This window comes from Acomys minous (assembly GCF_964271855.1).
Source record: "Acomys minous genome assembly, chromosome: 16".
NCBI classification, from domain to species: Eukaryota; Metazoa; Chordata; class Mammalia; order Rodentia; family Muridae; genus Acomys; species Acomys minous.
The window spans coordinates 60,852,795-60,873,194 of record NC_140498.1 but is presented as its reverse complement, the minus strand read 5'-3'; the positions used below and the strand labels follow the sequence as shown (position 1 = coordinate 60,873,194).

Below are 20,400 nucleotides of genomic sequence, written 5' to 3'. Positions count from 1 at the left end.
TTGAACAAATCTCCCACCCTGTGAGTTTCCTGTCTGCAGCAACTACAACTGATGCTTTGGGTGCTGCTGCCTTTTCCATTGCTTTAGCTTCTCAATTTCTCCAGGAGTGTGATTGCTCATCCCAGCACTGTGGAGATTTAGCCACAGCAGCTCTGCAGTCCTGGGGTGTTGCTGTCTGGAGGTGTGGAGAGGCCAACACCACAAGCTGAACATCTGAGAACCCTTCTCATGGAACACATGTAGTTGGCACCCAGGTGAGCAGAAGATGTAAAAAGGGGGCACCCAGGGAATGATGTAGGGGGATTCCAGGGCCAACACTTGAAACAGCCCAGCCTGGCTGCTGGAGATCCTCAGAAGGGGACCTGGAAACTTTCTTGCAAAGTATACATAGTTCACAAAAAGAGTTCATGGCAGAGAAGGGTTTACCTGTTGCTTGATTCTGCATGAATAATATGAATAGAAAACTGCTTCAGCTAACTGATATGAAAATGTTTACCCACTGATCTGATCTGTTTCCATTCACAGGCATGAGTTAACACATGCTGGGAGATGACATCATCACTCACCTTACCCCAATCAGGTCTTTCTTCAGCTCTTGCAGCTGACTGCCTTAAACATTAGTCTCTGAGCTAATTATGGCCTGTCCTGCTTCACCCTGCAGTGTAAACATAAACTGTGCATCCTGTTCTATTTTGAAGACAGAAGTCATGATCCACATGTAAATATTTATTGCTGATATGGAAATGGACAGTTCACAAATTGACTAAAATGAGTTATTTTAAAACTCTGCTGGGGTACACTCCTTTAATTAAAGAACTTCGGAAGTTTAGTCAAGAAGAAAGCAAGGCCATTTCTCTGGGAAACAGACAGCCGTCAAGGCCCCCCTGAGTTAACATAGCTTTATTGGAAAGACTTTTCTCCAAGACTTTAGATGCAGTTGTGCTAGAATTAATATGCCTTGTCACACAGACATTATAATACAAACAAATAAATAATTACTAATAAAAAAATCTCTGTAATGACAGCTCAAAACAGATTTTCATTCGACATGCTGCTGCCATTAGATGTCTTTAAATTTAGTCCCCAGGTTATGTTTTGAACAATTTAAATGTGGACTGGACACAGCAAGCCTACCCACTTAAGACATTTACCCAGCAATGATAGTGACAGAAGTATTTCTTAAGGACACTAGTGCTTTCAAACATCAGTTACAAATTCCTAAGTGGAAGGTCGCAGAGGATGAAAAAGAAAGGAAAAGTAGATGATAGAAAGTACAAAAGCTGAGGTCAGGAAGTTTTGCACAAGCTATGTCTTATGTCTAGTAAGGTTTGTAAGAATTGCATCTTGTATACCGCTCACAGGGGGTAATGAAATGAAAGGGAGATGTTTATGACGTCAAGTGAAGCTTTCATACAATGAGACAAACTCGAGAGGAGAGAGAGGATCTTACACCTAAACGTTAAATGCTAAGGGCAGAACTTGTAGCACATCCTACAGAATATAAGGCTTTCCAACGTTGGCATCCTTCCTAGAACAATTCTATACAGCAGCCCAAGCTCCAAAAGAATTGCCCAAATGTAGCCCCATAGGAAGTTATTCAGTGGCCAGGTCTAGGTCCAGGTTCAGGAAGGGACTAGGGTCACATAGGACCCCAAAGCTGGCTGCATCTGGCCTCTGCTTATCACACAGCCCCAGGGAGGACCCACTACACCAGCTCCTGCAGCTAAGTGGCATCTGCAGTTGCCCTCCCCTTCCCCTACATGCTCTATTACATCCCACTTCTTTCTCCAACCCTACCCCCTGCAAGGAAAGCCTCTGCACATTCTTAGCATTCCTTGAGATGCTCCAAGCCCCACCCCTGGGGCAAAGGGCTTCCCTAGTACAGCAGGTGGCAGATACTTCATCTTCCTTCACCTGCAATCCTTGTTGCCATACCTGGGTAGTGGGGTGCCATTTCTTCTGGCTTTGTCCCCTGAGGCTACTGAACTAGCCCAGGGATTTCAGTTCCCAAGTAAACTTGCCATTTTTACATTCTATCTGGCTTCCACTGGCTTATTTCACCTGTGGAGATAACCCATCATCCCACAGTGATCCTGAGCTCACCAGGTTGTCATTTTGGACCTTGCTTGAGCTTCCCTCACAGCACTCAGGTGCTGTGCTCAAAGCACATCACACAGAACCATTAAAGAAAGCTCAGCTAAAGAGCTGCACCTATGCATGGCAGCCAGAAGAAAGTGTCTCATCTTCACACTGGCTGGTCCACCTGGCGGCTTATTTCCCATCTAGACTCGAGTGACATGAGCACCCCCCTTAGAATTACAGTGTCCTGAAGGGACACAGCACAATAATTCATGGCCCAGGCTTCCTGTCGAGGGCCATACATTTCCAGATCTACAGATACTGGCATTTCAGTAGCATGTGTACATATTCTCCAATAGCCTACTGGTCTCTCTTCCCACACAGCCCCACCACTCCAGCTACCTCTCCACAGCAGCCTGCTCCTTCCAGATCTGGGCAGTCACTCTCCACTTACCAAGTCGGGACTGCAGAACTTGCTTGAGCTTCCCTCACAACAACCAGCAGCAGAGGCCAGAGCACACCACAGGGAAACACCTAAGCCTGAACAGCTACAAAGCTGACTCTTCAGCAAGATTCCCGTTTTCCAGAGCTATAGAGACTTGCATTTCAGTAGCACTGTTCTCCAATGGCCTCAACATCTGTTTTCCCAACTAACCCGGGGAGGACTCACTGCTTGTGCTTCCTCAGCACAGCCTCCTGCTCCTACCCTCTGTGGACAGTGACCCTGACCTCAACAAGTCACACACACAGTAGCCACTTCCCCTGCTTCCTCCTCTATCTAGGTAGGTAACTTTTTGTTGTTGTTGTTTTTCCAGACAAGGTCTCTCTGTGTTAGCCTGGGCTGTCCTGGACTCACTTTTTCGACCAGGCTGGCCTCAAACACACAGCGATCCGCCCGCCTCTGCCTCCCAAGTGCTGGGATTAAAGGCGTGAGCCACCACGCCCGGCCTCTAGGTGGGTAACTTGAAGAGCCCATTTCTCAACTTGCAGTAGAGTTATCCATATGTCCCACTAGGAAAGAGCAATGTTAGGCGACAAGACTTTAGTTTTGTGTCTTCAGGCTGGGTACAAGCAAACTACTGTTTCTTTTTAGCAGGGGGTTATGAGACAACCCTGGGAGAAGAGCAGGAAACTGATGACAAACACTGGGAAACACTGTTGTTAGCCTACAACTCTTCCCGAGTGGGAAAGTGAAAAACAATTGCACAGCTATGCTAGTCAAGGTTCTCTAGGTGAATGGAACTGATAGAAGGAATCTTTCTTTGGTCCCAGGTTTTTTTCATATCTATCATGTGAAAGGTAGCTGTGCACAGCATGAAGCCACAAAAGCAAAACTTTTGTTAAGTAAACTGTTTCCTTAATTTTGACTATTTGGGTCCCCTTTCAGTTGTGGCAGAGATTGAATACTCCACTCCAAGTTGAAGGATAGGCTTTGCAAGCTATGTACCCTGATTCCAGGAAGAAGGGAAGTGCCTGAACATTTTGAAGGGAGAACAGACAGGTTCAGCAGTTGTGACCTGGTGAGCTCAGTGGCAGCCCAGTAGGGGCCTGGCAGTCATGGCACACACCTTTCATCCCAATGCTCAGGAGGCAGGGGCAGGGGATCACTGTGAGTTCGAGGCCAGCATGGTCTCCAAAGTGAGTTCAGGACAGCCAAAGGCTACATAGATAAACACAGCCTTGAAAAATAAGACAAAGAAAGAAAGAAACACACAAAATTCCTCATGTGAGTAAGGTAATGAACTGACCATTTCAGTAACATATGCAGCACAGCTTCTGCTTTCAGAGCAGACCAGAAGGTCTGCAGTAAATGCCCAGTGAAACGTGGTCGACAGTAGCTAGAGCACAGACTAAGTTTTGAGACTCAGCTACAGGCAGAAGTCCTCATTGTGAAGAAGGACCTGATTCTAGCAGGGTGTGTGAATTTGTAACTTGCCAGCTTTATTAATTCATGCATGTGAATAAAAGATGATTGATGTGTAGTTCCAGGTTGGTTAGGTTAGCATGAGCCAGTGACTATTACAATTTCAATTAAGGGGCCATTGTTTGTAGCTGTTTGTGTCAGGTTAAAGATCTCAGCAGCTAACATTGCACATAGGGGCAAGGCATTGTTTTTCTCTGTTGTCCTTGGCTGCCATGGACTCACATTGCAGACCAGGATGGCCTTAAACTCACAGCGAGCCACCTGCCTCCTGAGTGCGGGGATTCCGGGCATGTGCCATAATGCCGGGCTTCCAAATATATCTTAGACCTAAATGTTACATGCTAAGAAGAGATTTTTAGAGAAGTTAGAGAAACTAGGGGTCTGAGTTTGTAATCCTGCCAAGGATGTTTCTACTCACAAGCCCCTGCTCCCAATGCTTTGTGTAGATGTAATCCACACAGTGCAGGTAGTCAGAGACCATCACCAAGTCCAGAAAATTACTAAGAACGAAAAGGACCTCACAGGTGGCCACATCTGCTGCTGCTTATCTCGCAGCCCCAGGGAAGACCCACTACACCAGTTTCCTCTGCTCAGCTGTCTGTTCCTCCTACTGTGAGCAGTGACTCTGCACTTACCATATTGTGTCTTCTGACCTTGCCTGAGCTCTCCTCACATCACCCAACAAAAACACTCAGAGGATAGCTTACATGGCCACTCAAGTCTGCTCCAGTACAGAGAGGAACTTACAGCATGGCACCCAGAAAAACACTCTTTCTCTCTTTCCTGGAGTCCCTGATTGGCCACTGAGTCTTGAGTGACAAGAGCACTTCCCTATGGCTAGAGTGTGCTGAAGGGACACAGCACAGTAATTCCTGGAGCAGGCTTCCATTGCAGGACCAGTCTTTTTTCTTAAGTGGAGAGATCTGCATTTCAGTAGCACTCCTACCTGTTCTCCAAGAGCCTGCATTTCCACCTGTGCACTCACCCCAGGGCAGAACCAGCCTCTCAGGCCTCCTGAGCTCAGATGCTGGCCCCTCCCCCTTTGCCCTTGAGCTCACCAGGTCCCAACTTCTGAGCTTGCCTGAGGTCCCAGGAAAACCCTCAGGCCCTTCCCTTCTTCTTCCTAGAATCAGCGTGCACAGCTTGCAAAGCCCAGTGCTCAAATTCGAGTGGAGTTATCAGTCTGACCCACAAGTGAAAAGGTACACAAAAGATTCTCAATTAAAGAAAGTTTAGGAAACAACATTTTTGTTTTGTGGCTTCATGCTATGTTCAGGGAAACTGCAGCTACCTTTCACCTGATAGATATGAAACAAACCTTGGAGGAAAGCAGGAAAGGGATGATAATCATTTTAGAGGGGCTGGAGAGATGGCTCTGTGCTTAAGAGTGCTGCCTGCTCTTCCAAAGGTCTTGAGTTCAATTCCCACCAACCGTATGGTGGCTCACAGTCATCTACGGGGAGAGCTGGCACCCTCTTCTGGTGGGCAGGTGTACATGAAAGTGAAACACTGTATACTTAAACAAATAAATCTTTTAAAAAAATATATATATATATAGGAAGAGATAATTATTTTGGAGCACTACAGTTAATCAACACATCATCCTCAGTGGAAAGGGGATTAAAAAGAAAACAAAAACCCATAGTTGTGCTAGGGCTGGGGGTGGGGCTGGGGTAGAGGATGGAGTGGAGGTGTGAAGGGAGGGAGGGGTGGGGATGAGGGCGCCTTCCCCAGCAAGGAGAGAAGAGTCAGTGGGTCTCTGCTGAGCAGAGGGCTCTTAGAGGAGATCGGGAACCAGCAAGGACCAGGAATGAGCCCAGCATGATGTTCAAGGTAATGTCTCAGGTGACAGACTAGCAATCATGCTGCTTCCCTGCTGTGACACACAGGCAACCAGGTGCTTTTTAATTATACAAGTTTCAGATAACATGCCAGTAACCCCAGCACTTTGGAGGCCAATTCATATCCTGGAATTTGACACCTTGGTTATGTGAGGATCAGAAAGAATGGGAGGTGTGGCCAGGTGTGGTAGAGCATGCCTTTAATCCCAGCAATCCTGAGGCAGAGGCAGGCCAATTGCTGTGAGTTAGAGGCCGGCCTGGTCTATAAAGTGAGTCCATGACAGCCAATGCTACACAGAGAAACCCTGTCTCAAAAAAACAAAAACAAAAGCAAAAACAAAAAAATTCCACAAACAAACAAAAACACCAAGAATAAGATTTGTGGATTTGATGAAAGTCATGAAGTCATGTAGCCCTGGGCTATGGAGCCTCAGTATAAATTTTGTAGCCAAACCTTGTACCAATCTCTCCCCATACCAGTTAATCCTAATTAGAGTCCTGTTTTGCCAGAATGCATGTCTTTGTACCCCTATCATGCCTGGTGGCCAGGGAGGCCAGGCGATGATGTCAGAATGCCTGGGATTAGAGCAACAGATAGTAATGAGGATGCTTTATGAATTTCCCAGATGCTCTATGGTAGCTAACAATCTGCTATAACTTCTGCCCCATGAGATCTGGAATCTTCTTGGCCTTTGTAGGCACTGTGTACAAATATATACAGGCAAACACCTGTAATCATAAAATAAAAAAGAAGGAATGGAATTCTCTACAGTGATGTCATAGGCCTCAGTCAGAGCAGCTAGGGCTAGTTAAGATGAACTCTTTCTGATCCTCTATGAAAGCCAATGTGTCCTTCATTTTAGTCAGTCTGCTCAGAGACATTAGCCACTTTTTTCTGACGTTAAAGTAGCTCAGCATAGGCATTAATCTAAGAGCAGAGTCCACAGTGCAGATAGGTGATGGTTTCTTGATGCTTTTTTGTATTTATGTTGTCTGTACTTCATAGTTGTGAAAACAGGTCATTGGCAGCTTTTTATCTTTTCTACTGTCTGCTCTTCTGGTACTTCCATGTCAGAACACTGTCCCTGAAAAATGACCTGCTATGTCTACATTGTACTTAAGAAACAAGTCTAGGAATATCTTTCTGTGTAAATCTTCCATCTGCTTAATTGGCTAGCCTTGCAGACTCCTGTCTGTATTAAATTGTTCAAAGCATAATCTAGAACCCCATCCTAAAAAACATCTAACAATGACAGCATATGTGAAATGCAACATCTCTTCTAGTCTGGTTTCTTTTTTTGCAATAGCAAGATATGATTTCACACTATCATTAAAGAAGTTTTTTTCTTAATCTCCTAAATAGATATAGTGATTTCTCCCTATGAAGGCTTGTTAATTCTAGAACATCTGCACCTCTAGCTTTGTAGAAAAATGTTTCTGAAATAATGTTTACTCATGTTGTTTCTTTCCTAGTCTGTTGCCCTCCGTGGCAGTGACCTTGCTGTCCCCTTGGTTAAACGATGTAAATCCTTAAATTTAAAGACTGTATCATGAGCCGGGTGGTGGTGGCACATGCCTGTAATCCCAGCACACGGGAGGCAAAGGCAGGCAGATTGCTGTGAGTTCGAGGCCAGCCTGGTCTACAAAGGGAGTACAGGACAGCCAAGGCTACATAGAGAAAGCTTGTTTTGAAAAAACAAAAACAAAAACAAAAACAAAAACAAACACAAACAAACAAACAAAAAACTGTAACATGACAACATTTTAAAATTATCCATTTGAGCTGGGCGGTGGTGGCACACGCCTTTAATCCCAGCACTCCGGAGGCAGAGGCAGGTGGATCGTTGTGAGTTCGAGGCCAGCCTGGTCTACAAAGTGAGTCCAGAACAGCCCAGGCTACACAGAGAGACCCTGACTCGAAAAACTAAAAAAAGGGGCTGGAGAGATGGCTCAGTGGTTAAGAGCGCTGACTGCTCTTTCAGAGTCATAAGTTCAAATCCCAGCAACCACATGGTGGTTTACAACCATCTATAATGTGATCTGATGCCCTCTGCTGGCCTGCAGGTGTACATGGAGGCAGAGCACTGTATACATAATCAATCAATAAATATTTAAAAACAAAATTAACCATTTGAGTCCTGTAGTCAACTATCCATTGCAGTCAGAGGAAAAGAATCTCCATAAGGAGCATGGTTTTTCTGCCTTCAGATCAGATTATCAGGAATAATGTATTATCTATTCCACAAGGGTAAATGGGGTAGGCAATCAGCTGCTGCAGCTAAAATTCTGAAAAGTGAGTATTGTGAGGTGTGGCCTTGTAGGATCTCTAAAATCGGATTCTGCCGGGTGTGGTGGCACACGCCTTTAATCCCAGCACCTGGTAGGCAGTGGCAGGTGGATGTCTGTGAGTTCAAGGCCAGCCTGGCCTACAGAGTGAGTCCAGGACAGCCAAGGCTATACACAGAACCCCTGCCTTGAAACAAACAAACAAACAAACAAACAAACAAACCAAAAAACAAAAAGCAAACCAAAAACCTCAGTTTCTACCTACTGTGGAGTCCCCTCCTGGCTCCCTGTGCATCTAGTTATATACTGTACAGCTCCTCCAGTACCATGTCTGCCTGGACACTGCTGTGCTTCCTACTATGTTGGTAATGGACTAAAAGTCTAACACCATAAAAAAAAAAACAAACCTCAATTAAATGTTACTTTTTACATAAGAGTTGCCTTGTTCATGGTGCTTCTTCACAGCGATGAAACTGTAACTAAGAAAGAAATTATTTTCACAGACAATATAGTTAAAATTTTAAAATATAAATCTAATAAATTGTTTTTATCTTTTAAGAAGCAACTCAATTTTTGGGATCATTTTTAAAATTTCATTTTATTTAATGCATTACTGGAGTATTATCTAATTGCTCTGTTCTCTATCATTAAGAATTCCGTTTCAGAGCCAGGCATGGTGGCCCCCGCCTTTAATCCCAGCACTTGGGAGGCAGAGGCAGGTGGATCTCTGTGAGTTTGAGGCCAGCCTGCTCTGCAAAGCGAGTCCAGGGCAGCCAAGGCTACACAGAGAGACCCTGTCTCAAAAAACAAACAAAAACAAAAAAAGCAAAAAAACAAAACCAAAAACAAAAACAAAAAAATTTCGTTTCTGTTTTCTCAACTGCTATTGGTTTCCTTATTTCTGTTTAGAACAATGTATCATGTAGCTCAATCTTGCCTGGTGCTACGTAATTTTTAATTAATTTAAACACACATTATCTTGCCTCTCCTGCCAAGTGCTGGAAAGACAGGCCTGCAACTCTTTCCTAGCTGGGCCTTGACTGATCTGTGAGAAGGAAAAATAAACCAGTTCATCAATGTCCTCTAGTCGGGATGCTGAATTGTCAGAGCCTCTGGGATTGGGATGGACAGTGAGCAATGGTGTTTCTGTTGGTTCATGTTGTGACCTGTGAAAATGACATTGACCTATGAGCCTTCCTTGGTCCAGATTTCCTGGGGAGTAGGAGGCTCTGCAGGCCTGTGTATGGGAGGTGGGGATCCTTGTAATGTCACTGTCCAGAGTACACACACAGCCATTAATGTTGATGTGTGATGGGAGGAAACTTTGAAAACTAAAGGTCTATGTTCTAAAGGTTCAGATTTCTGCATTCCAGTTTCAGGTTTGTACTTTACATGTTACAAAATAGTTTGGAAACTGATAGAAAGTGGTGATGGAGATCATCCTACAGCAATACATACTTAGAATATTCTAAACTTTCTGCTACTACCAGCCAGCCTGGTATGATCCAGAGAAATTCAATTCCAGGGGAGAGAGGAGTTTCTGAAGTGCAGATGTTTCTCAGGTCTGGATGGTTTTGGGCGAAGTGGATAGGGGAGATTTCATATCCATTGCTATAATCCACGTGGAAGGAAACAGAGATTAAATTTTTCTTCTACATTGTTTTGGGTTTGAACATCAGTGTGGCTGGCTTTTCGTGGACCCATGAGGAGGCATGATGGGATGCAGAACCTCAGCAACAAATTACTTCCTGTGCAGAGAGAGAACTCCAGAATATGAGGCCTGTTTGTAAGAAATGGAAAGTCCAAAACATAACAGGTTAAGGTTCACTTTTAGTTAATTTTGTGTGAGTTGTGACTCCGTTTATTTAAAATTTATACACATAGAATCATAAGTAAATGTGTAATATCAGTCAAGTACAAACTTTTCCTGCATGTGTTTCCTTAGGTCTTTTGTCAAAAACTTTTCTGTATGTTTCTGCTTTTGTTTTAGGCTTTTTCTCTCCATCCCCTTTACTCTTTCATAGCTATTGTACACATTCTTGATTATTCTAATTTCTTGTGATATCAAAGTATATTCTAGCACCAAACTTTTTTAGTGCGGTCAGATTACATAAAGGTTGTATTATAGTTTCATAAATCTATTCAGCATTCTGAGTATTTCCAGTTTGCGTATAACTTTGGAATGTGGTTTCCTTTTATGATTTTCTGGGAATTTTCTTTGGATTATAATCAATTGATGCTGCAGATTTACCATATGCCACATTCTTGTTCTAACAAACAGAAAATCCCAATTCTTTGACTTTTCCAATAAGACTCAAGCCAGATAAAGGAGTGAAAATAGGGTAGCACAGGGAAGGAGAGAAAACACCCAGCTGACTTTCCAACTCAGCCCACATCACACAGGGAAAAGGCATGCTAGTTCACCCTACAGCCTGGGAAGAAAAAGCCGGAAGCTAAAAGCCAAAGAACCAAAAAGTCAAGAAGCTTCTTCTTCTTCTTCTTCTTCTTCTTCTTCTTCTTCTTCTTCTTCTTCTTCTTCTTCTTCTTCTTCTTCTTCTTCTTTTGGTCTTCTCCTTCTCCTTTTTCTTCCCCACAAGGTCTTAAATACCCCTCAACTCAGAGTCCCTCCTTTCTGTTAATCACTATCTGCTGGATACTTGCTTAGTCTCTTGACCTAGGGATAACTATTAAATCTTGTGTACAGAAAGCTCTTGGATTAAAGGCATGTGCTAAGGCTGAGGCACCAAAATCAATTGCTTACTATAAATAGAACATTCTTGAGTTAAATGTGTGTGTTGGGCTGAACCACACCAAACAAAAGACACATTTTTAGAGTTCACAATCTCAGGGTACACAATGGGATCAAATATCCTGCAACATTTCACCTTTTTTATGTAAAGAAAGACTTTTTCCCTACCATCAATAAACTATGTATACTCTCTGGTAAAAAAAAAAAAATTACATTCACAATGTCCAGACCATTAGCCTAACTCTTTAATTCCAATGCCATTTATTATTATGTTTAGCTTAGGTCTCTGATCATTATAGCAGTTTGCCAATATATTTATTTTGTGGTCTTGAATTTTTGTTTTATATATTGAATCTGTTCTGTCCTTATTACATACATCCAGAGCAGTGTAGTTTTTAACAATAGGCATTAAGTGGTTTAATTGCTCTGTTTATGAGTTTCTCCTATGCTGACAGGGAAAGATGGAATCAAATTTGATATCATGGCCTGCAGGAAGCCTCTTTGGGTGTTTTCTGATGTCAAAGGATTACATAGCCTATGCCTTGCTGATCTGCACTCATTAGCCAAATGCCAGCTTCTGCCACACATTCAGCAAAATCCAGAAGGCTGGTGTCTACTTTTTAGATTACCTCTAGGAAAACCAAACCATTGTTTCTAGAAATGCCTTCCCTACGGTCCCTTTTCAAAAGGGTTTCCTTCTCATAACTAAAATATCTTCCATTTCCTTTTTATCTTAGGATTTTGAGAAATCACTTCTATAACATTAGCATCATAAACATGAGATCCAGTAACAGCTGTATCCCCAACCCAGTTCTTGATTGGTTCTCATCTTGCATTTAAAGCTCTAATAAGTCCTTTGCATTCTGAATTAGCATTTTCTACAGCAAAAGATTCAGTTAATATTTTTCTGACTTCCAATTCTGATGCTATTCTATTTAAACCTGAAATTAATCTATGAAAAAAAACCATAAAGGATTCGTTATGGCCTTGAATTACTTTAGTAAATGTTTCAGATGTCTTTCCTGATTCTTTACCCTTATCTCAAGCATTTAAACTGGCAGACAACATAGTGCCAAATTGTGACCATCAAATTCAAGCTGTCCTTGTAAATCAGCATATTGATCTTCACCTAGGAACTGCTCCTATCAATACCCTCCCCTGATTTTGATGTTCTATGCCTTCACTTGCACTTTCCAACATGATTGCCACTGTAACTCCTGACCCTGTTCTAATACTGCTGCCGCCAACTCTTTCCAGTCTTGAGGGATAATGCTGTTCTGAGTCGCCTATGAATTTAGAAGCAATCTTCTCGGAGTGTTAGGGTTCAGGAACAGCCATACACTAACCATTCAAATGCCAGACTCAGATTGATTGAAGTTCATTTGAACGGTGAACAATTACTGCCTGGACAGGGCCACAGTGGTCTCCAGAGCCAAACTGTGATGACGGTGTGTTTCTAAGACAGGGTTTTCTTATATGAAAACTGTAACCAGGGAAAGACCAGGTAACCAGGTGGGAAGCAAGGGGAAGAGCATCATTACATCATTTTGTTTGGCTAAGCACAAGAGGAATCCATTTTGTTCTGAGAACAATGTAACCAGCCAGCTAGACAAAGCATTTCAACCTGATTGAGTAGGATTTGTGGCAGTGGAGCTCTTGGGACCTTTCCAGATCACCAGGAGTAAAGAATATAGCAGGATGTTGTGGTCTTGATTCTAATAGAACATTATTTATCTTTACCCTAAGCAGAACATTCGTTTATATCATGTATTGTTTTATTCTAAGCAGCAAGCATTGAATCTTCCTGGTTTCAGTCCTATAGGGCCTTAGAACTTGAACTTAATTTCATCTTACAATCCAAATGGGAACTTGGATTTAAAGAGCTTCTGATAGGCTAAGAGCTGGTGTTGACAGAAGAGCTAGATTTATGACAGGAACTAAAGTAATCCTCATTGGAGGGGCTATTGTGTTTAAGCTGGTTAAGCACCTTACAACAAAAAGATGGATGCACACTACAGGACACAAGCACTTTCTTAAATCTCCTCAATTATAATATGTCCATAGTAGGCTGTTTAACTTTATTATAATCTTGGAGGTGCCTATCACCTCCTGTTAGGACTTGTATAGTAACTGGATAAACTAAGGTTGGGTTTCTAACAACCTTGAGCTTCCACTTTCAGCTTCATTGTGTAGAAGTGTGGTAGGTCCTTGATTAAAATCCTATGTCTGTGTCTGAGAATTTTCCTTATTCTCGTTTTAGCTCATTCTAGGGCTATTTCAATCCCTTTGTCTCTGTCTGAGAATTTTCCTTCATGTCATTTATCGATCTTTCTGTCTTGTCTAAATTCGTGCACGTGTGTCTGAGTGTTTTTCTGTTTATAAGTCTATTTAATTTTCTTTCTAAGGCTTGCAGACCCTTCATCTCATCCTCTGCTCCTCCTGCCTTGGTGGGCTGGTGGCCAACAGCCCTCTGGCCCCCCACCTCTAAGGGAAGAGGAAAACCACACCTTTTGCTGTAACTGCAATCCCAGGCATCTTCTGCCTTCTTCTGGCCCCTGTTGCGATAGCATACAGACACATTCAAACAAAACTCCCACAAACATAAAGGAAAAATAAAGTTTAAAATGTGGATATCTCTTTAGTGATGTCATAGGCCTGAGAAAGACCACAGTCAGGGCAAGCTAAAATGAAATTCTACCGGTACTGCATAGAGGCAGCTTTGACTTTTCTCTGAGACAGTCTGCTTAGAGGTTTAAGCAGCCTTATTGTGACGTTTGAATTGCTCAGCAAAGGTGTTCCTTGCAAACAGTGTCCACAGTACTGACAGATGTGTTTTTCTTGATGTTTTCTAAATTTGTTCTTTGTGTAAGTGAGATTTGTAGCATTGAAACATCTCTCTGCTAGATCGTACAAGATGATTACCCAGTATCATTGCCTCCTGAGCAATATACTTTCAAACTGCCATGTACTTTGTTTTCAGCTTGGAACTTGTATAAGATAAACTTTCCAGAGGCATTTATGTAGATAATTTTTATAATTTACATATGTCTACGCATCACTTTGTGTAAGAATTCCTTAAAGAAGCCGGGCGTGGTGGCACACGCCTTTAATCCCAGCACTTGGGAGGCAGAGGCAGGCGGATTGCAAAGAGTTCAAGGCCAGCCTGGTCTACAAAGCGAGTCCAGGGCAGCCAAGGCTACACAGAGAGACCCTGTCTAAAAAAAAAAAAAGAATTCCTGAAATATCACTGATTTTACATTGTGACCACATTAAAACAGCATTTAATTTAGCATGCCTTGGTATAGGCAAAACTACATTGGAACATATCCAAATTCCTTAAGTAAAATCCCAATGCTTCCTTTGTTGAAGAAAGCCATTATATTAGAAACAAATCTCATGCTCTCCTTGCCTGCCATAGGGGAAATAATCTTTTTCAGCTCTTCTGTTTTAGCTGTTAGGATGGCTATACTTGTTTTCCCTACATCTAGAATTAACTAAAAGCCAGGGTTGAGCACTCTGGGAATTTTTCTTAATTACAACCTTTTGAAGTGGGAAAACCCTTCTTTATTGTAGATCTCTTGAGAGGATAAGATTCACCTTTAATCTAGGCCATGGCTTCTCATTGCAGCCTACATATATGAAGGGCATGAAGAACATAGCGTCTTCCCTTCATCTTATTGTCCGGCCTCTGGCTAGCAAGTTCATTTTCTTATTGGCATTAAGGCCTACTTCTTGGCAATTCTGGTACACACTAAAGAAAATCTCAGGCATTCAGCCAATTGGACTCAACAACTACTGAATTCTTTAACTTTCCAGTGTTAGTCAGACATAGACTAGTCGGACAACAGCTTGTGAGACATTTGAATAAATCCACTTTCTAAATAGAAAGAGAGATTCCTTCTATCAGTTCCATTGATCTAGAGAACCTTGACTAACATTGCTGTGTAATTGTTTTTCACTTTCCCACTGGGAAGAGGTGTAGGCTAACAATAGTGTTTTCCAGTGTTTGTCATCTGTTTCCTGCTTTCTTCCCAGGGTTGTATCATAACTACCAGGAAAAAGAAGCAATAGTTTGCCTGTACCCAGCCTGGAGACACAAACTAAAATCTTGTCTCCTAACATTGCTCGTTCCTAGTGGGACATATGGATAACTTCACTGCAAGTTGAGAAATGGGCTCTTCAAGTGACCCACCTAGATAGAGGAGGAAGCAGGGGAAGTGGCTACTGGGTGTGTGACTTGTTGAGGTCAGGGTCACTGTCCACAAGAGGGGAGGAGCAGGAGGCTGTGCTGAGGAAGCACAAGCAGTGAGTCCTCCCCGGGTTAGTTGGGAAGACAGATGTTGAGGCCATTGGAGATCAGTGCTACTGAAATGCAAGTCTCTACAGCTCTGGAAAAGGTTTGGCCGTGGGTAGGAAGCTTGGGCCAGCAACCATGATTCTGTGCCCCTAACAGAGCATGCCAATCTGGAGAGTTGTATATGTCACTCAAGAAGAAGTGGCCAATCTGAGCCTCCATCCAGAGACACGCCCCAGGTCAGATGCAGAGGCGGGTTCTTCCGGGAGTCTTGCTGAAGAGTCAGCTGTGTGGCTGAGCAGACTTGGATGGTTCCTCGAGGTGTGCTCTGACCTGTGCTGCTGGGTGTTGTGAGAGAACCTCAAGCAACTGCCAAAGTCCCATCATGGTAAGTGGAGGGTCACTGCCCAGATATGGAAGGAGCAGGCTGCTGTGGAGAGCTAACTGGAGTGGTGGGGCTGTGTGGGAAGACAGACCAGTAGGCAATTGGAGAATATGCACACGTGCTTCTGAAATTCCAGTCTCTGCAGACCTGGAAATGTATGGACCTGGACTGGAAGCTTGGGCCATGAACTCTTTTGCTGTGTCCCTTCAGGACACTGTAATTCTAAGGGAGGTGCTCATGTCACTGGAGACTAGCTGGCCAATCAGAGCCTCCAGGCAGACCAGCCAATATGAAGATGAGGCTCTTTCTTCTGGCTGCCATGCACAAGTGCAGCTCTCTAGCTGAGCTTTCTTTAATGGGTCTGTGTGCTGTGCTTTGAGCACTGCTGCTGAGTGCTGTGAGGGAAGCTCAGGCAAGGTCCTAAATGACCAAGTGGTGAGCTCAGGGTCACCTGACTGATGGGTTATCTCTACAGGTGAAGTAAGCCAGATTGAACATAAAAGGGCAAGTTTACTTGGGAACTGAAACTCCTGGGCTAGTTCAGTAGCCTCAGGGGACAAGGCCAGAGGAAATCACACTCCGCCCCCCAAGTATGGCAACAAGGATTGCAGGTGAACTAAAACTCTTAGGCTAGTTCAGTAGCCCCAGCATACAATAGCAGAGGAAATGCCCCCTCCCCCAGCTCCCCATACAAGTATGGCAAGGAAGGATTGCAGGTGAAGGAAGATAAAGTAACTACCACCTGCTGTACTAGGAAAGCCTTGGCCCCAGGGGTGGGGCTTGGAGCATCTGAAGGAATGCTAAGATTGTGCAGAGGATTTCCTTGCAGGGGGCAGGGTTGGAGAAAGAAGTGGGATTGAACAGAGCATGTAGGGGAGGGGCAGGGTAACTGCAGATGCCAACTGAACACTCACAATGGGGAGGATCAGAAGGGTGAGCTGCAGGAGCTGGTGTGCTGGGGGCTCCCTGGGGGTGTGTGATAAGCAAAGGCCAGATCCGGCCCGCTTTGGAGTCCTATGTGACCCTAGTGCCTTCCTGGACCTGGCCACTGAATAACTTCCTATGGGACTGTAATTGGGCAGTTCTTTTGGAGCTTGGGCTGGTGTATAGAAATGCTCTAGGAAGGATGCCAACCTTGAAAAGCCTTATTTTCTGTGGGATCTGCTATAAGTTCTGCCCTTAGCATTTAACATTTAGGTGTAAGATCCTCTCTCTCCTCTCGAGTTTGTCTCATTGTATGAAGCTTCACTTGACGTCATAAACATCTCCCTTATATTTCACTTCCCCCTGTGATCGGAATACAAGATGCAATTCTTACAAACCTTACTAGACATAAGACATAGCTTGTGCAAAACCTCCTCACCTCAGCTTTTGTACTTTCTATCTTCTATTTTTGCTTTCTTTTTCATCCCCTGGGACCTTCCAGTTAGCACACTGTCACTGATGTTTGAAAGCACTGATGTCCTTAAGAAATACTTCTGTCACTATCATTGCTTGGCAAATGTCTTAAGTGGCTAGGCTTGCTGTTTCCATTTCATATTTAGATTGTTCAAAACATAACCTGGGACTAAATTTAAAGAAATTTAATGGCAGCAGCATATAGAATGCAAAACAGGTTTTAGCTATCATTACTGAGATTTTTTATTAGTAATTTTTTATTTGTTTGTATTATGATGTCTGGGTGACAAGGCTTATTAATTCTAGCACAGCTTCATCTAATGTCTTGGAGAAAAGTCTTTTTGATAAAGCTATGCTAACTCAAGGGGGCCTTGATGGCTGTCTGTTTCCCAGAGAAATGGCCTTGCTTTCTTCTTGACTAAACTTCCTAAGTTCTTTAATTAAAGGAGTGTACCACAGCAGAGTTTTAAAATGACTCATTTTAGTCGATTAGCAGGAATAAAGATTTTCATGTGGATCGAGGCTTCTGTCTTCAGAACAGAACAGGATGCACAGTTTATGTTTACAGTGCAGGGTGAAGCAGGACAGGCCATGACTAGCTCACAGACTAATGTTTAGGGCAATCAGCTGCAAGAACCAATACTATGAAGAAAGACCCGATTGAGGAAAGGTGATTGATGATGTCATTTCCCAGTATTGATTAACTTATGCATGTTAATGGAAACAGACCAGATCAGTGGTAAACATTTTCATATCAGTTAGCTGAAGCATTTTTCTATTCATGTTATTCATGTACAATCAAGCAACAGGTAAACCCTTCTCTGCCATGGACTCTTAGCGAACTATGTATGCTTTGCCAGAAAGTTTCCAGGTCCCCTTCTGAGGATCTGCAGCAGCCAGGCAGGGCTGTTTCAAGTGTTGGCCCTGGAATCCCCCTACATCATTCCCTGGGTGCCCCCTTTTTACATCTTCTGCTCACATGTGTGCCACCTGCCTGTGTTCCAATAGAAGGGTTCTCAGATCTTCAGCTTGTGGTGTTGGCCTCTCCACACCTCCAGACAGCAACACCCCAGGACTGCAGAGCTGCTGTGGCTAAATCTCCACAGTGCTGGGATGAGCAATCACACTCCTGGAGAAAAAGAGAAGCTGAAGCCATGGACAAGGCAACAGCACCCAAAGCATCAGTTGTAGTTGCTGCTGACAGGGAACTCACAGGGTGGGAGATTTGTTCAACTAGAGCTACTCTGTGAGCTCCAGTGCCAACTCTATTGTAGGTTTAGATTTTTCAAAACCTACTTTACTTAGAGTTCCTAAATCCTTTTATCTTCCTTTTAATCTACCATCGAGAAGTAGGGGAGAAAGAAGGGTCATAGAAAAAAGGGGTATGAACTAGTTTAGAAGCAGTTCTTTGTGGGAGATTCTATTCTTCCTTGGCAGGGTACCAGAAATCCAGTCCAATAGGAAGCACCAAACAATACCATGAGTCAGTGACAACAGATGATAAATGCTTGTTCTGCTTGAGTTAAAGATAAATGTGTGTTCTGTTGGAGTTAAGCAATATTACCCTGCTTTGTTTCTTTCTCAGGAGAAGAGTAGGGCAATAGCACATCCCCAGTATCCCCTACCTTATATCCCATCAAATCAGTATAAAATGCTTTGTCTATCCACCTAGGCACAGTGTAGCAGGAATAGAATTAATTCTTCTTGCCTGGGTAGGACACAATATACCTGAAATAAAATTGATTCTTCCTGATTATCTTTTTTAATTACTCTGTGAATGGTCTGGGTCACAGTGTCCTTTCTCAAACCCATAGTATGTTCTCAACCAGTGAATCTTTGTTAAATGGTCAGTAAACTTTCTCTGACCTGAGTTTGGTGCCCACGTGGTCAGTGTGGGCTGTTCCTGAACCCCAAGTGGCCAGAGCGAGCAGGCTTCTCGGCTAAAGAAGCTTTCAGCTGCAGATAAGCGAATTAAAGCAGGCAAAACTGTTAATGATGCCGGGTGTGGTGGTGCATGCCTTTAATCCCAGCACTCCGAAGGCAGAGGCAGGCAGATTGCTGTGAGTTTGAGGCCAGCCTGGTGTACAAAGTGAGTACAGGACAGCCAAGGCTAACACAGAGAAACCCCGTCTCGAAACAAAACAAAACAAAACAAAATGTTAATGATGAGGCATGCCCTCATCAGAATGACTGATTGCTATGTCTGTGAGAGATTATATTGATTGATGAGTGATGTGAGAGGCTCTTCCACTAGGGTTGCAGTATTCCTTAGCAAGTGTGCCTGGGTTGGAAAAGAGATCAGGCTGCAGATAAGAGAGTGCTCAAGTAAGCAAGCAAGCCAGGGAACCCAGAAAAGTTTTTGCTATACTTTTCTAGGTTGAGTTTCTATTCTAACCTTACACAATGTTGGACTGTGAAAGAATCATCTAAAAAAACAACAAGTGGGGTAGAAGAAAATGCAGTCTGTGGGTTTAGAGAAAAAACAGAACTAGGTAGTTTTAGATGGCAGTCAAATCCTGAAAGAGAAGAAGGGATTTTCAAGGAGCTTAGCACCAGTAAAGAGAAAGCCCTACTCTACATTGGAAGCCTAAGATGGGCAACACCCATTCTTGCTACACCTTAAATGAATGGAAAGTATAGGCAAAGTGATTGCAAAGCAGGCACTTCATATAAAACCTGCTGCAACTCTGGTCCATGGCTGGCATATTTCATCTCAGTTTAGAAACCAAGGGTGGCAGGATCACCCATTGTTGTAGTGTTTTGTTTTGTTTTGTTTTTTAATTATTTATTATTTATACAGTATTCTGTCTGCAGGCCAGAAGAGGGCACCATATCTCATCATAGATGGTTGTGAGCCACCATGTGGTTTCTGCCAATTGAACCCAGGACCTTTGGAAGAACAACTAGTGTTCTTAACCTCTGAGCCATCTTTCCAGCCCCCACTGTACTGATTTTTAAAACAAGAATGATGCACAATTCAAGTTCATGTATTCTGTCTCTGTGACTTCAGTTCAACATTGCTCTAGCTATTTATGTTTAAAGATACAGTGCCCTAGTAAGGAAACTGTGAGATTTCATTTCACCAGTCTTTGGCTATGTAGCCCGTATTGCATTTTGAGACCATAAGATGTTGAGATACCTAAGCTCTGAGAAATACATCATGGAGAGATGCATATACTGAGTTAAAGTAACAAAACTGAGTGATGAATGAGAAATTCCAGTTATAGTGCCATCTGCACCCTGTGAAATTGAAGCCCCATGTATCTGAGACAAGGTAGGGTACTTGATGTTTGAGTTGCTGGGTTTTTTTTTCTTTTTTTTTTCTCCATCCAATCTTGCTTCACTATATGTACATTCCTCTCAATTGGAATGGGAAGGTTTATTCTGTTCCATTGTATATTGTAAAGGTATAACCTGTTTCCAGATTTTAGAAAATATAGCTAT

The 20,400-nt window shown here is 43.1% G+C and overlaps 2 protein-coding genes across 7 annotated transcripts in view; one reads left to right on the top strand and one right to left on the bottom strand.

The window, feature by feature from the left end:
• The window catches only part of LOC311587536 (uncharacterized protein), a 304,514-nt gene that overhangs the window by 153,589 nt on the left and 130,525 nt on the right, over positions 1-20,400 (bottom strand). Inside the window, exon 2 of one of the 3 annotated variants that reach the window (XM_084764487.1) lies at positions 2,534-2,641. The exons of the other annotated variants lie outside the window; for them this stretch is intronic. The gene's annotated coding sequence lies outside the window, so the exon portion shown is untranslated. The remainder of the gene's footprint in view (positions 1-2,533; positions 2,642-20,400) is intronic. 3 annotated transcript variants of the gene reach the window in all.
• The window catches only part of LOC311587538 (uncharacterized protein), a 106,346-nt gene that overhangs the window by 32,713 nt on the left and 53,233 nt on the right, over positions 1-20,400 (top strand). Inside the window, exon 1 of one of the 4 annotated variants that reach the window (XM_084764494.1) lies at positions 15,357-15,561. The exons of the other annotated variants lie outside the window; for them this stretch is intronic. The gene's annotated coding sequence lies outside the window, so the exon portion shown is untranslated. Of the gene's footprint in view, positions 1-15,356; positions 15,562-20,400 lie in introns of those variants that run through there. 4 annotated transcript variants of the gene reach the window in all.